At 43.1% G+C, this 13,756-nt stretch overlaps 1 pseudogene; it reads right to left on the minus strand.

Moving 5' to 3' along the window:
* Window positions 1–13,089: 13,089 nt before the first annotated feature.
* On the minus strand, window positions 13,090–13,192 carry LOC119621248 (small nucleolar RNA SNORA40; annotated as a pseudogene).
* Between the last annotated feature and the right edge of the window lie 564 nt (window positions 13,193–13,756).

The raw sequence follows: 13,756 nt of genomic DNA on the forward strand, positions 1-13,756 counted from the left end.
ATCCTTCAGGATAGTGTTCCCCTTACTTTATGAGGACAGGAAGGATCCGATAGGTCGTGTGATTTGCCCAAAGCTGTATCTAACCAGTGTTGAAAGAGGCACAACATGAACTGTCTGACCCCGAAGTCTATGCCCACTTTATTATCCATGGTGATGGTGGTAATGGTGGTGATGTTAAACTTGGGATGCTTGTGCTCTCCTTACACAATATGTATGGATATCCTAATTAAAACAAGTCACTAGCTTTATCCTCACAGGGAGGGAGATAAGGGTTTCCTAAAATACTGGTTTATACCTGAGCACTTCCCCACTAAATAGGAGGATATAAGAGGTGATGACAGATACAATTTACATTAGAATCTCCAAAAGCAGGCTCTTATCTAAAATAGAGATAAGCATCTAAGTTTTATGTGAAATTTAAAAACTGATGGCAGAAGCGAACGAGTTTGAGAGACCTGGCCAGTGGATGCAGATTCTTGCCATCCCACTCTTGTCCTCCCCCCTAGAGTGTGGGCAGAGGTGAGAAAATAAGCCCAAAGGAAGCCCATATGCCATGCATATGCTTCGTGCAGAAATAGAGGCTGGCTGGCATTTTCTATGGACAATGCCTGAGGGGTAGCCATTGCTTCATTCCACTGGCTTTTTCTTTGAGGTGGAGTCTCACTCTGTCACCGAGGCTGGAGTGCAGTGGCATGATCTCGGCCCACTGCTACCTGTGCCTACCAGGTTCAAGCGATTCTCCTGCCTCAGTCCCACTACTAGCTGCGACTACAGGCAGTTGCTACCACATCCAGCTATTTTTTTGCATTTTTAGTAGAGATGGGGTTTCACCATGTTGGCCAGCCTGGTTCTCAAACTCCTGGCCCTCAGGGTAATCCATCCACCTTGGCCTCCCCAAAGTGCTGGGATGACAGGCACGAGCCACCGTGCCTGGCCAACTATTTATTTCTTAAAGCAAGATGTTGAACAGTAAAATCTTCTCCATCTTAACAAAAATATTACAGATACAGTTTAGTTTGGACCACTATCTAAGTTCCCAGTCAACATCCTGACAACTTTTACTACTTATGTCTTCTGAAGCCTCTTTCTACTTCCTGGGAAGTAGCCATTTTGGAAGGAAATGCAGTTTTCGTGAGCACTCCTCTCACGTATACACACACGTGCACACAAGCGAAAGCTTTGTTACTGCTGAGAGTGTCCATCCAACCTATGTGCTACAGACCTTCTTAGAACCTGGTGAGCTTTAAAAAGCAGATTCCTAGACCCCCCTGCTTTCAGCACTCGTGAGGTTAAAACCATCATCACCTGGGAGGTACCATCGTCCAGTGATTTTCGTGATTGTGTTCATGCTTAGTTCTTCCTCCAGAGAGGATACACCGTTGCGAGAGCTGAAAGATGTGTGTGCACGCATGTACATGTGTACATGGGATCTCTGTGCATCCATCCACAAGCACATACCTACATGTACCTATACATCAAAAGCATATTCTCAATCACAGGGTGTCATGAGAAAGGTTTGTTAAACCAGTGAATACCTGAGACTGAATGTTCTCAAAATAATCTTTTGTTGGAAAACTTACAAAGCCTTTTTGGTGGGGGAGGGAGTTCGTGTTTTTTCTTCATGCTGGATAATACATGTATGTGTATACATGAATATATTAGATTTGCATGTAAACTCACAAGCTGCAGTCCTTTTCTGAAGGGTCCAAAATGCTTATTGTACAACTGCTCAGCACTGAACCTGATGCTTGATATTGGACCAAGAACCAGTTCATCTCAGAGCATAAAACCGAATCCTTTGACCCATGGGTAAAGCCAGGGCATCTCATTGCTGCTCTCTGCAGTTTAAAAAGGGAGGTAGATTTGGGGTTGAACCTTGGCCCTTTTGAAGGGTCTAGACTTACATGCTGTGCACCGGTTGCCCTCCTGGAAGACCTGGGGGGTGGGGGGTGAGGGCGGCGAAAAGTGAAGCCTCTGTGGCCAGTAAAGGCTGATTGGATCACAGGTATCTGGCCTGAAGAAGGGAATTTGCCAACTATCTCAAAGGGGTGGAATTTGCCAACTATCTCAGTAGCAAGGTGGCATTGTGAATATAGAGGATTTAAAAGTAGTAGTGTCATTTTCTAAAAGGACCAAGTATTATAACATCTATTAACAATAGATAAAATTTAATACATTGCCACTCTCCAAAATATGTAATCTGTGTGTTTACACAAGTGTCTAAGTTCATACAGAAGGCATTTAGAACCTCTCCTAACCTCTTTCAGTTACCTCACCCATGAATTGGGGATAATTGCACCATTACCTTAAAGGGTTCTTATAATGAGATACATTAAAACACACAAAACACTTAGCCTAACAAAGCATTTTATCTAATAAATCACATATCTATCTGTACAATGTACATATATTCATATACATTCAAATATTTTAAAGATCAAATAATATACACATTTTGGCCGGGCATGGTGGCTCACGCCTATAATCCCAGCACTTTGGGAGGCAGGGGGAGGCATGCAGAGGCTGGAGGATCACTTGAGCCTGGGAGTTCAAGACCAGTGTGGGCAACATAGGGAGACCCTGTTTCCACAAAAGATTTAAAGATGAGCCATGTGTGGTGGTGCACCCCTGTGGTGCCAGCTACTAGGGAGGCTGAGGTAAGAGGATCTTTTGAGCCTGGGAGTGCAAGGTTGCAGTGAGCTGTAATTGCACCACTACACTCCAGCCTGAGCAACAGAACCAGACTGTTAAAAGATATAGTATATATAGTATATGGACATACACACATACATATATATTTAATAGAACTATGCAATTTTAGACATATAAGAAACTATGCAGAGACCAACTAGTTTTTAGTGTCTCTATGTGCATAATAGATTATCAGACCATAAATATATATGCTAATTCTTACAGAACATGTAGGTACTGACAGGGTAAGCGATCAGCAAAATGGGACTTATTATCATTATCTTAATCCTCACAACCTCACAAGATAAGTCCTGTCATTGCCCCAGTCTACCCATAAGGAACCAGAAGCTTGAGCAAGGCTAGGGACATGCCCAGGGCATATGGCTAATAAGTGGTAGAGCCGAGTCATGGTCACTGACTCCAAAGTTGTTGCTACATGCTAAAACACTTAGCATATATCCTGGCACTTAGTCCTTGCAGCAGCCTAGGGAAGCAGTTTGCCCCACCTAACAAAGCGTATAAAAAGCCTTGGAGCTAGGAGCCAAAGCATTCTTCTCTTTACTGCACATTGCACTCTTTACTCTTTACTGCACAGCTGCCTAGGAAGCACTTGTTTAGATGGTGGGGTATCAAGAGGGCCCCAGGGTCTTCCTTTGGTGCATACCACCCCTCCTCCCATGATGATTCCTCATGAAATCGGGCAGGTGCCTGTGACTTTGACATCCAAGCTCCCTGACTGAAATGGACAGATGGCTTGTTGCTTGAATGAAGCAAAAAGTCAGCGAGAGCAAGAGAATTCCCCAGGCTCTAAAGGAAAAAAAAAAAAAAAAAAAAAAAAAATAGCCGCTGCAGGTAGAAAATAGAGCAGAAAACCCAGGAAGTAGGGTAATGGTGCTGCTGTGGGCAGGTGATGGCTGCGAAGGTGCAGAACGCAAATTGGCAGCTCATCAGCATGCAGACTCCAGCAAACCTTATAAAGCAAGTGAAACCCTCCCACAACCCCCCTCCAAAAATCTGCCTTAAAGCAGACAGCAATAAAAACTACAGGCCAGAACACGAAGCCCTCATGCTCACATCTGGAAAGCCAAACTTTCTGCAAGCACACCACAAAGGTGTCTACAACTGAAAACCAGGTCAGAGGCACAGCACACAAGCTCGACTTTTATCTCCCTCAAACACTCCTAGGCTGGCAAGTGGCATTGAAATTCATTACTGTAAGCAGGATTTCAGCAGCAGCCGAACTGCCGCTCAGCTGGACAGGGCTGTCAGCGTAACTGGCTTGCTGCTGCTTTTTTCCTTTATTTTCCTAAATTGCATGACTAGATGATGTATTGTTCTTTCTACTATTTTCCCTTTTTTTCCCAAAGATCTGTTCTCTCACCCCAAAAAGTGTGTGAAGGGGAGGTGAGGTAGTACACCTTTTATGAAAAAAGGAAAAACCCGCAAAACTTTGTGTTAGTTACAACAAATACCGACATTCAAAATGATTATGCCACGCATGGCGGGGGGAAAAAAAAAAAAAAAATCAACTCCTCTTCCTAAAATTTTTCTATCACTCAAAAATAACTGACTCTACGCTGATGGAAAGACACTAGATCTTTGTTGTTTCACTAAGCCAAAGATTTAGGCATGCAGCATAATAGACAGCAAAATTTAGTGGTTAGAGGTCTTTTTCCTCTTTCAAGTTTTATTTTTAGATATGATGTCTCACTAGGATGCCCAGGCTCGTCTTGAAATCCCGAGCTCAAATGATCCCCTCCTGCCTTGGTCTCCCAAAGTGCTAGGATTATAGGCATGAGCCACCATATGTCCAGCCTTTGTCGTTTTGTAAAAAAATTCTAGATGAATGTCACTTTAGATCCCACCTCTTCTATCTTCCATCTTCTTCCCAGCTGTGTGACTTTGGCAATTTAGCCTCTCTGGGGCTCAGTTTTCCAATTTTAGAAATGCCTCATTGGATTTTGATGACGATTCATTAAGATTGTGCAACACTGAGGCTTTAGAGTCTTAAAAAGTTACCCTCCATTTGGGGGAGGATGGGGGAAAGACCTACGTTGAAAAGAGGTGCTGCATTTTTATAACCACAAGACAGCGTGAAGTGAGGTTGAATTTGGAAAACCTGGCAGACTGCTCACCTATTGAGAGATATTCTTGAACTTTTTAACTGTGCTTTGCTATCTGGGTGTACTCCACTGGCAGCCACCTAGGAACCCGCGTGTGCTTTGCATATCTGCAGTGCGTATCCACAAATGTAGAGAAACACAAGGCATCAGAGCCACTCTGCCCCATGTGTAAAACTCAAGCTCCACCCCTTGGTTGTCAGCCAAGATGCCCAACCATATTAAATCCCCACATCCTCCTTAGTAAAATAGAAGGAAATATAATTACTATGAAAGCCAATTGTCGGAAAAAGGTGAGATGGAAAACGTGCAGTAAAATCTTCACCCCTCTCCTCTCATTTGCCTCAAGATATTTTTTAGATGTATTTCCTTATTTGCCTCAAGATATTTTCAAATTTGTCACTTTGATATAGATTTGAAATGAAACGCAACACTCAACTCCAACAACAAATTGTTATAGGTACCAAGACCCACCCTTTGCCCCATAGATACTAGGGTTAGATAAGAGAGATCTATTTACGCTCCAGGAGACAAGCAATATTCCAAGGCAAACTGAACTTAGTATTTTAAAACTCACTACATACTGACAATTGGGTTTCCTACCAACTTGGTTTCTCTTCTAACAGAGCAGCATCCATGTCCATACGGGTCTGTGTTTGGGGTTTGGAGAGGGGAGGAGAATTGATCAGCCAAGGCTGCAACTGCAATATTGGGATAAGAACTAATGTTTCATCCCTGCGACTCCCCAATAGGCCATGACCATTTTCTTCAATATCCCTGCCCCAACCTCTAAATTCCTGGGTACCAGTGCTAGGAAAGAAATAAATGTTCTTAGCCTCTCCACATCAGTCACAAGGATGCCATGACTCAGTCCAAGGTGTAGAATGGAACCCACCTCCCTGGTGGCTTTGGAAACTGAATGCCCCCTAAGACTATTGTTGGGTATGGACAGGTATCTACAAGATATTTAACTTCCAGTGTTTGAAAATGGGGAGATTTCATAGAATGTGTCCCCTTGAGAAGTTGGAAGCTTGGGAGCACAGTGTCCACATTCCTTCCTAGAAGCAGGCATCTAAACCAAGCAATGACTACCTGAGACAGAACAGCTCTTTCCATTCTCCTAGAATGCCTACTCCCTTACTGCCAACCAGCCAGGAACTCAACGAGGCATTGCACTGATAGATCCTGGGTCTGGAGGAAGGTTTATTAGATAGCCAACGAGATTAAAATATCTCTAAGAATGAGACGGTCCCAATAAGTCATTTTTTTTTTTTTTTTTTTAACAGTATGGTCACTTAAGATGACTTTAAAGTCATCCCGTCTACAAAGCACGAAGTATAGGCCAGGCATGGTGGCTGACACCTGTAATCTCAACACTGGGAGGCTGACATCCACGGATCACTTGAGCCCAGGAGTTTGAGACTATTCCTAACCAACCTGGTGAGACCCCCTCCTACAAAAAAAATACCAAAAACATTACCCAGGCATGGTAGCATGTGCCTGTAGTCCCAGCTATTTCAGAGGCTGAGGTGGGAGGATCACTTGAACCCAGGAGGCAGAGGTTGCAGTGAACTGAGATCACACCAGTGCACTCAAGCCTGGATGACAGCACAAGACCCTAAGGAAAAAAAAAAAGGCAGAGGAAATGAGAGGACTGTATGAGAGGGGAGGGAAATAGAAGGGAAGGGACAGGGAGAGAAAAGACTGGAAAACTCTTCCTATTCTGATTAATATTAGATTTGAAAGTGTAAAAGTATCATGATTTACTTATCTAGTAACCATATAGACTTGTCGTATTTTAGTCCAAGTTTGATTTTGCTTCAGTTTTCTTGGCCTTGCCTCCTCCAGTATAGATTTCCTCATGCTTTAAACTGGCACTGTCTACCAGAAATATAAGGCAAGATGCATATATAATTTTAAGTTGTCTAGCAGACATGCCACAGAAGTAAAAATAAGTTAAACCAGTCTATTTTACTTAACTCAATATTAAAAATAGTATTTCAACATGTCATGAATAGAGAAATAAGGCGATTTTACATCTTCATGCTAAGCCTTGGTACTTGGCATAAATTTTACAGCACATTTCAGTTTGAACCAGCCATATCGCCAGTGCTCAAAAGCCACATCTGGCCAGGCATGGTAGCTCATGCCTATAATCAACACTTTGAGAGACCAAGGCGGGGTATGAGATGAGCCTGGGCAACATTGTTTGAGCCCAGGAGTTCCAGACTTCATTGACCTGATAGCACCACTGCACTCCAGTCTTGAGGAGAGAGCAAGACCCCAACTCTAAAAATCAAATTTCTTTTAAAAACCCGTATCTAGCTCAGCTTGAGGTGCCCACATTGGATAATGCAGCTACAAACCATTGAAGGATGCTGTTGGCCATCTTTGAGATGGAGTCTCGCTGTGTTGACCAGGCTGGAGTACAATGGCGTGATCTCAGCTCACTGCAACCTGCACCTCTCCTGGGTTCAAGTGACTCTCCTGCCTCGGCCTCCCAAAGTAGCTCAGACTACAGGTACCTACCACCACACCCGGTTAATTTTTGTATTTTTAGGAGAGATGAGATTTCACCATATTTCACCATGTTGGCTAAATTTTATATATTTTTAGTAGAGATGGGGTTTCACCACGTTGGCCAGGTTGGTCTCAAACTCCTGATCTCAAGTGATCCACCCACCTCGGCCTCCGAAAGTACTGGGATTACAGGTGTGAGCCAGCGCACCCAGCCCTCTGTCACCTTATTTCTAAGTCTTACCTTAGCATAAGCCTCAGGACTGAGACCACGATCATTCAGGCTGATCCCATGGGTGATGCTGGCATCCGATTTATCACTGTCATCAGTCTGAGTAAAAGTTCTGCTTCTGCCCCCATACTTCTCAGAAGTGCAAACACTGGCTTCCTCTTCACCGGCAGCTATCTTCTTAAAAAGCCAGCCATTCATTTAATTTACTTCTGGTTGTCATGGATGCTCAGGTTTTTGGGAAATAACCCAGCACATACTAGAAGCTTATCTTTTAGGGATTGTGTTGGCCGAGTCAGCAAATCCTAAGTCCCAAAGGAGACCTTAACTCCTAAGGCGTATCAAGGAGCGTGATTTAGGAGCAGCCATTTTAGCAGCACTATTCTTTCTTCACTCTCAATACCCAAGGGGTAGGAACCCTACCCCCTCTTTGTTCATTCTTTTACCTGTTTCTTCGCTCATCAACAATGCTCCACCTTTCCGCAGAGTGCTGAGCACTAGGGATTATCAAAATAGAATAAGTATAGTCAGAGGCATTTGAAATATGTCAGAGGCTTTGAAACAGCGACTTCATCTTGAATAGAGGTGGGGTCAAATAGGGGGAAGACCTGCTGGACCCTATTCCTAGGTGGTTAGGCATTCTTATCACAGGATGAGATGGGAGGTACGCAGGATTGGGATCACAGGATGTAGGTCATAAAGACGCTGTTGATGAAACAGGAAGCCAGCCAAAACCCACCAGAACCAGAATACTGATGAAAGTGACCCCTGGTTCCCCCCTCACTGCTCATTATATGCTAATTATAATACATTAGCATGCTAAAAGACACTCTCACCAGGACCATGACAGTTTAACAAATGCCATGGCAATGTCCAGAAGTTACCCTATGTAGTCTAAAAAGGGGAGAAACGCTGGGTTCAGGGAATTGCCTGCCCCTTTCCAGGAAAACTCATGAATGATATACTTAGTTATTTCTTGATCATATGCTAAACAAGTATACTCAATTGAGTAGCCTATGCCGCTGTACTATGCTGTAGCCACTCTTTATTCCTTTAATTCCTTAATAAATTTGCTTTCACTTTACCCTATGGACTCGCTCTGAATTCTTTCTTAGGCAAGATGCAAGAACCCTCCTCTTGGGGTCTGGATCGGGACCCCTTTTCCGGTAACAGAATAAAACATTACAAATGTGCCTGACATACCATTAGGTGAACCATCCTAACCTTGAGTATTAATGTCTATTGCTGTAAAATAAATTAGGCATGCTTAGTAACTTTAAAGCACACATTTGAGTTCTTACAATTTCCAGGGGGTCAAGAAGTCTAGGCATGGATTAGAAATGGACCCTGGGCTCAGGATCTCCCCAGCTACAACTGAGGTTGACTATGGCTTATTCCCCACGAGGCTTGAGATCATCTTCCTAACTCATCAAGGTTGTCAACGAAGTTTGGTTCCTCATGGAGGTAAGATTAAGGTCCCCACTTCCTTGCTAGTTGTTAGCTGGTGACTTCTTAGCCCGTAAAAGCCACCCGGCCGTTCCTTTCCAGGCAGCTCCATAGAAAGTTTACTATGTGGATATTTGCACCTTCTTCCAGGTGAACAAAAGGTGTGCTTTTTGAATTTCTTCACATTCGTTTCAAGTTTCTCCTAACTAGATTCGGGCTCACCCAGGATTCCCTTCAGATTAACTGTCAACTGCTAAGTAACCTATTACTGCTACCGAGGGAGTTCTATCGTATCCTAGTCGGACTCCTCTCATACTCAAGGAGATTACTCAGCTTGTTCACTAGAGTCCAGAAATCCTCCTGACCATACCTTGTAAAACTGCTTGTTTCCGTCAAAGTAAAAAGCATTACTGTCTTTGTGGTAAGAACCACTTCATCACCAATTCGTAACTTTCAAGGTAGACAAGGCCATCTCTATTTTCTGGATAGGAAAACCAGGTCTCAGAAGTGAGAAGGCTACACAGCTACTAGAAATTGGTGGAGCCAGATTAGAAGCTTGGTCTTAAAAGCAAAGCCTTGGAAATGTCCCAAGACCCACAGGACTGTCACTGGTATAGCTTTCCCAGGACTTTCCTAGAGAGCTGCCAGATCATTAGTCCCATTAATTTAAGTCTTTGCATAAGTTATTTGTTGCAGCATAACACGTTACCTCCAAATAGCTTAAAATAACATGGTTGGGAACAGTGGTTCACACCTGTAAGATTTCGAAGGCCAAGGCAAGAGGATCATTTGAGAGTAAGAGTTCAAGACCAGGCTAGGCAACATCAAGAGACCCTGACTCAAAAAATTAGCTGAACACCAAGGTACAGACCTGTAGTCCCAGCTACTACTCAGTAGGCTGAAACAGGAACACGTGAAGTCCAGGAGGTCCAGGTTGACGCTACAGTGAGCCAAGATCGCCTACGGCATTCCAGCGTCAGCGACAGAGCAAGACCCTGTCTCAAAGAAAAAAAAAAAAAAATTTATAGTTTCTGTGGGCCACAGGTCCAGGTTGCTCAGGGTTTTGCAACAGGCTGCAATCAGTGTTGGTGGGGGCCACTATCATGTAAAGTGTTGGCTGGGAAAGGATCCATTTCCCAGCTTACTTTCAACGCTATTAGCAGGATTCAAGTCCTTGCCGACTGAACTGGGGCCTGAGGTTTTTTTTTTTTTTGGCTGACTGTAGCCAGGGGCCTTCATTTCTTAGTTCACAGCCACGAAGGCCTATCTGTAGGGTAGCTCACAACATGCCAGGTTCCTTCAGCAAGTAAAAAGACAGAGTGCGCCCGCAAGAAGCCACAGATTTCATAGCCTATTCTCAGAACCAACATCTAGTCTTATAAGGCTTGTCTTGTAATTTTCATGGGGAGTGGATAATAGAGGAAACAGGAATGAATCATAAGCAGTTGAGACTTCCATGGGCCCTCAGATCTACAGTCAGACACCGTGCTCTTGGCATCCTCATCACAGAGGTCCCAAGCAACACCTTTTACCATCCCTTTCCCCCTTATGTTTGTCTGTACAATGTCCTGCTGACCTACACATTTTCACTTAAATTCTATTTCTGAAAACCAACCCTTTTTCTGCTGCTTAAAATAAAGATTCTCTTTCTAATCAATACAGCCCACTCGATACCTTTTCCCCAGCAGATTCTTAGTACATCAAAGATGAAAGAGCGGAAGGCATTTTTTTCCTCCCCTCTAAATGTGGTCCATGGGTTGCCTGCATCAGAAGCACCTGGAGAGCCTGCTCACAAGGCAGATCTGAGTCCCTTTTCAGACCCTGGCAATTTGGGTTGCTAGTGTTCAAGTCTAGGTGATTTGCATGGCATACAGCCTAAAATTTGAGATAGAATGCTTTAGATCTATTCAAGAGGTTCTCAAACCTGGCCACACATCAGAATCACATGAAATGCTTTCATGAAATACCCCTGCCTGAACTTCACTCATAAGGATTTAATTTCATCAGAGTGGGCCTGGGAAGCCTGAGTCTGTTACTATTCCATCCTCATTTTATATATGAGGAAGCCAAAGCTCGAGAAGGGCAAACAATGCTGATATGGTTTGTCTGTGCCCCTACCCAAATCTCATCTGGAATCATAGCTCCCACAATTCCCACATGTCATTAGAGGGACCTGGTAGGAGGTGATTGAATCATGGGAGGTCTTTCCTGTGTTCTTGTGATGGTGAATACATCTCATGAGAGCTGATGGTTTTATATAAAGGGTGGTTTTCCCCGCCCAAGTTCCCTCTTGCCTGCCTCCAGGTAAGACCATCTGCCATGATTGTGGGGTCTCTCCCCAGCCATGTGTAACTGAGTCCATTAAAAGCTTTTTCTTTATAAATTACCAGTGTCTGGTATATATTGGTCTGTTCTCATGTTGCCAATAGACAGTTTCCCCAAGTTGTTAGCTAAAAAAATCCAGGGTTTCAACCCAGTCTGAAGCATTCCAAAGTCTGTAACTCGTCAAATTTTTATTTAAAAGGAATTGGATGTCATGATTCCTTCCACCGTCCATCAAGGTCACCTTAGTTCCTCTGAAGAGTTGGAGTCGATTTTATCTTCAAAAGATTTATCTTCAAGTTAGCCCTTTTAAACCTGTATTTTTAAAAATTTAAGTTAGACTTCACCTTTCTCTGGTGCCTCCTTGAGTAGCTTAGTGATTGACCTTCTGAATTGTTTTTTCTGGCAATTCAGAGATTTCTTCTTGATTTGGATCTATTGCTGGTCAGCTTTTGGGGATATTAAAGAACCTTGTCATATTACCAGAATTGCTTTTCTGGTTCCTTCTCATTGGGGTGGACTAAGAGGAAAGATCTGGGGGCTCAAGGGCTGCTGTTCAGATTCTGTTGTCCCATGGGGTGATCCGTTGATGTGGTTTTCTCCCCTTTCTCCTAGGGATGTGGTTTCCTGAGAGCCACATTGCAGTGATTGTTAATGTTCTCTTCTGGGTCTAGCCACCAAGAAGAGCTACCAAGCTCTGGCAAGTTAGCCCTTTTTAAAAGACTGATTCTTAAATCCAGTTGTCCTGTTAGCCCACACTTCATTTCAGCTTTTTTCTTTTTTCATCTCCCTTTAATATGGATATACTGATGAAGACTTCAAAATTCACTAAGAATCTTTGGGATCTAATTTCCTCAACCAATTTAGGGTCATTTTTAGAGTAGGTAGCTCTGCCCAGTTCTCAATTTGACAACCTCTCTAAATGTGAATGAGTTCAAGTCATTCATTCCTAAGCTATCATGCCAATAAAGATCTGCTGAATATACTAATACCTTTAACTCCAGACATGTTCTCAACATAGAAGCCTTTAAAACAAAAAAGCAATCTTGATACAGCATGTCAATATGAAATTGGAATACAAAATATAGCTGGGATTCCCCTTATATCCCTATAGCTTTTTATCTATTCTACAACCCTAGAACGAATTTTAAATTGAAAGACAGGGTCTTACTCTGTTGCCCAGGCTGGAGAGCACGGTGGTGCCCATCAGACTTCACTGCAGCCTCCAACCCCCGGACCCGAGCCTCCTGCCTCAGCCTCTCCTTCCCAAGTAGCTACAACTATTAGTGCATGCCTCCTAACTCAGCCGATTTTTACATTTCTGTGGAGATGGGATATTGCTATATCCTTACCCAAGCTGGTCTTCAACTCCTGTCTTCAAGCAATCTTCCCAACTCGGTCCCCAAAGTGCAGGGATTCCAGGCATGTGGTAATGTCCCCAGCCTGGAACCAACCTTTATGGTTATCAATACTTCCCCCCCATCAGCTAACTGTCCTAGGTGTAATTTTTTTTTTTGTTTTTTTGAGACAGTTTCCCTCTATCACCCAGGCTGGAGTGTAGTGGCACAATCTCAGCTCACTACAATCTTCACCTCCTGGGTTCAAAGCGATTCTCTTGTCTCAGCCTCCTGAGTAGCTGGGATTATAGGCACCCATCACCACACCCAGCTAATTTTTATATTTTTAGTCGAGACGGGGTTTCACCATGTTGTTCAGGCTGGTCTCAAACTCCTGACCTCTTGATTCATCCAGCACGGCCTCCCAAATCCCTTCTTACATGTATCAAGACTCATACTGAACAATGAGTTCTGGGTTGCAAGAGAATTTTTTGAACCTGTCTGTCCACATATTAAAACATACAAGTGCTGAATTTTATTTTTAAATGACATAAATGGATATTTATGGGATACAATGTGATACCTTGATACATGTATACATTGCAGAATTAGCAAGTCAGGCTAACACATCCATCACCTCACATGCTTATTTATTTTTGGTAAGGACATTTAAAATCCATTCCTTTAACAATTGAGGTATAATACATTAACTTTGGCCACCTTGATGTGAAAAAGGTCAGAACTCAATCCTCCTGTAAGGAACAGAAACGTTGTACCTTTTGACCATTTCCCTTGGCCCCACACACTCATATCCCCAGCCTCTGGTGGGATCATGCAATATTCTCATTTATATGTCCCGCTTATTTCACTTAAGATCAGAATGAAGAAGTAACCCATAGATAGGGAGAAAATATTTGCAAATCATACATCAGATAACGAGATCATATCCAAAATATGCAAGAAACATAAGTCACTCAATAAGAACACAAATATTAAAAAATGGGCAAGGAACCTAAATATTCTCAAAAGACATGTGAAAAACGGATTTTTAAAATGCTCAGCATCGTTAACCAGGCAAATCCAAATTAAAACCA

Source organism: Chlorocebus sabaeus, chromosome 5 (assembly GCF_047675955.1).
Source record: "Chlorocebus sabaeus isolate Y175 chromosome 5, mChlSab1.0.hap1, whole genome shotgun sequence".
NCBI lineage: Eukaryota > Metazoa > Chordata > Mammalia > Primates > Cercopithecidae > Chlorocebus > Chlorocebus sabaeus.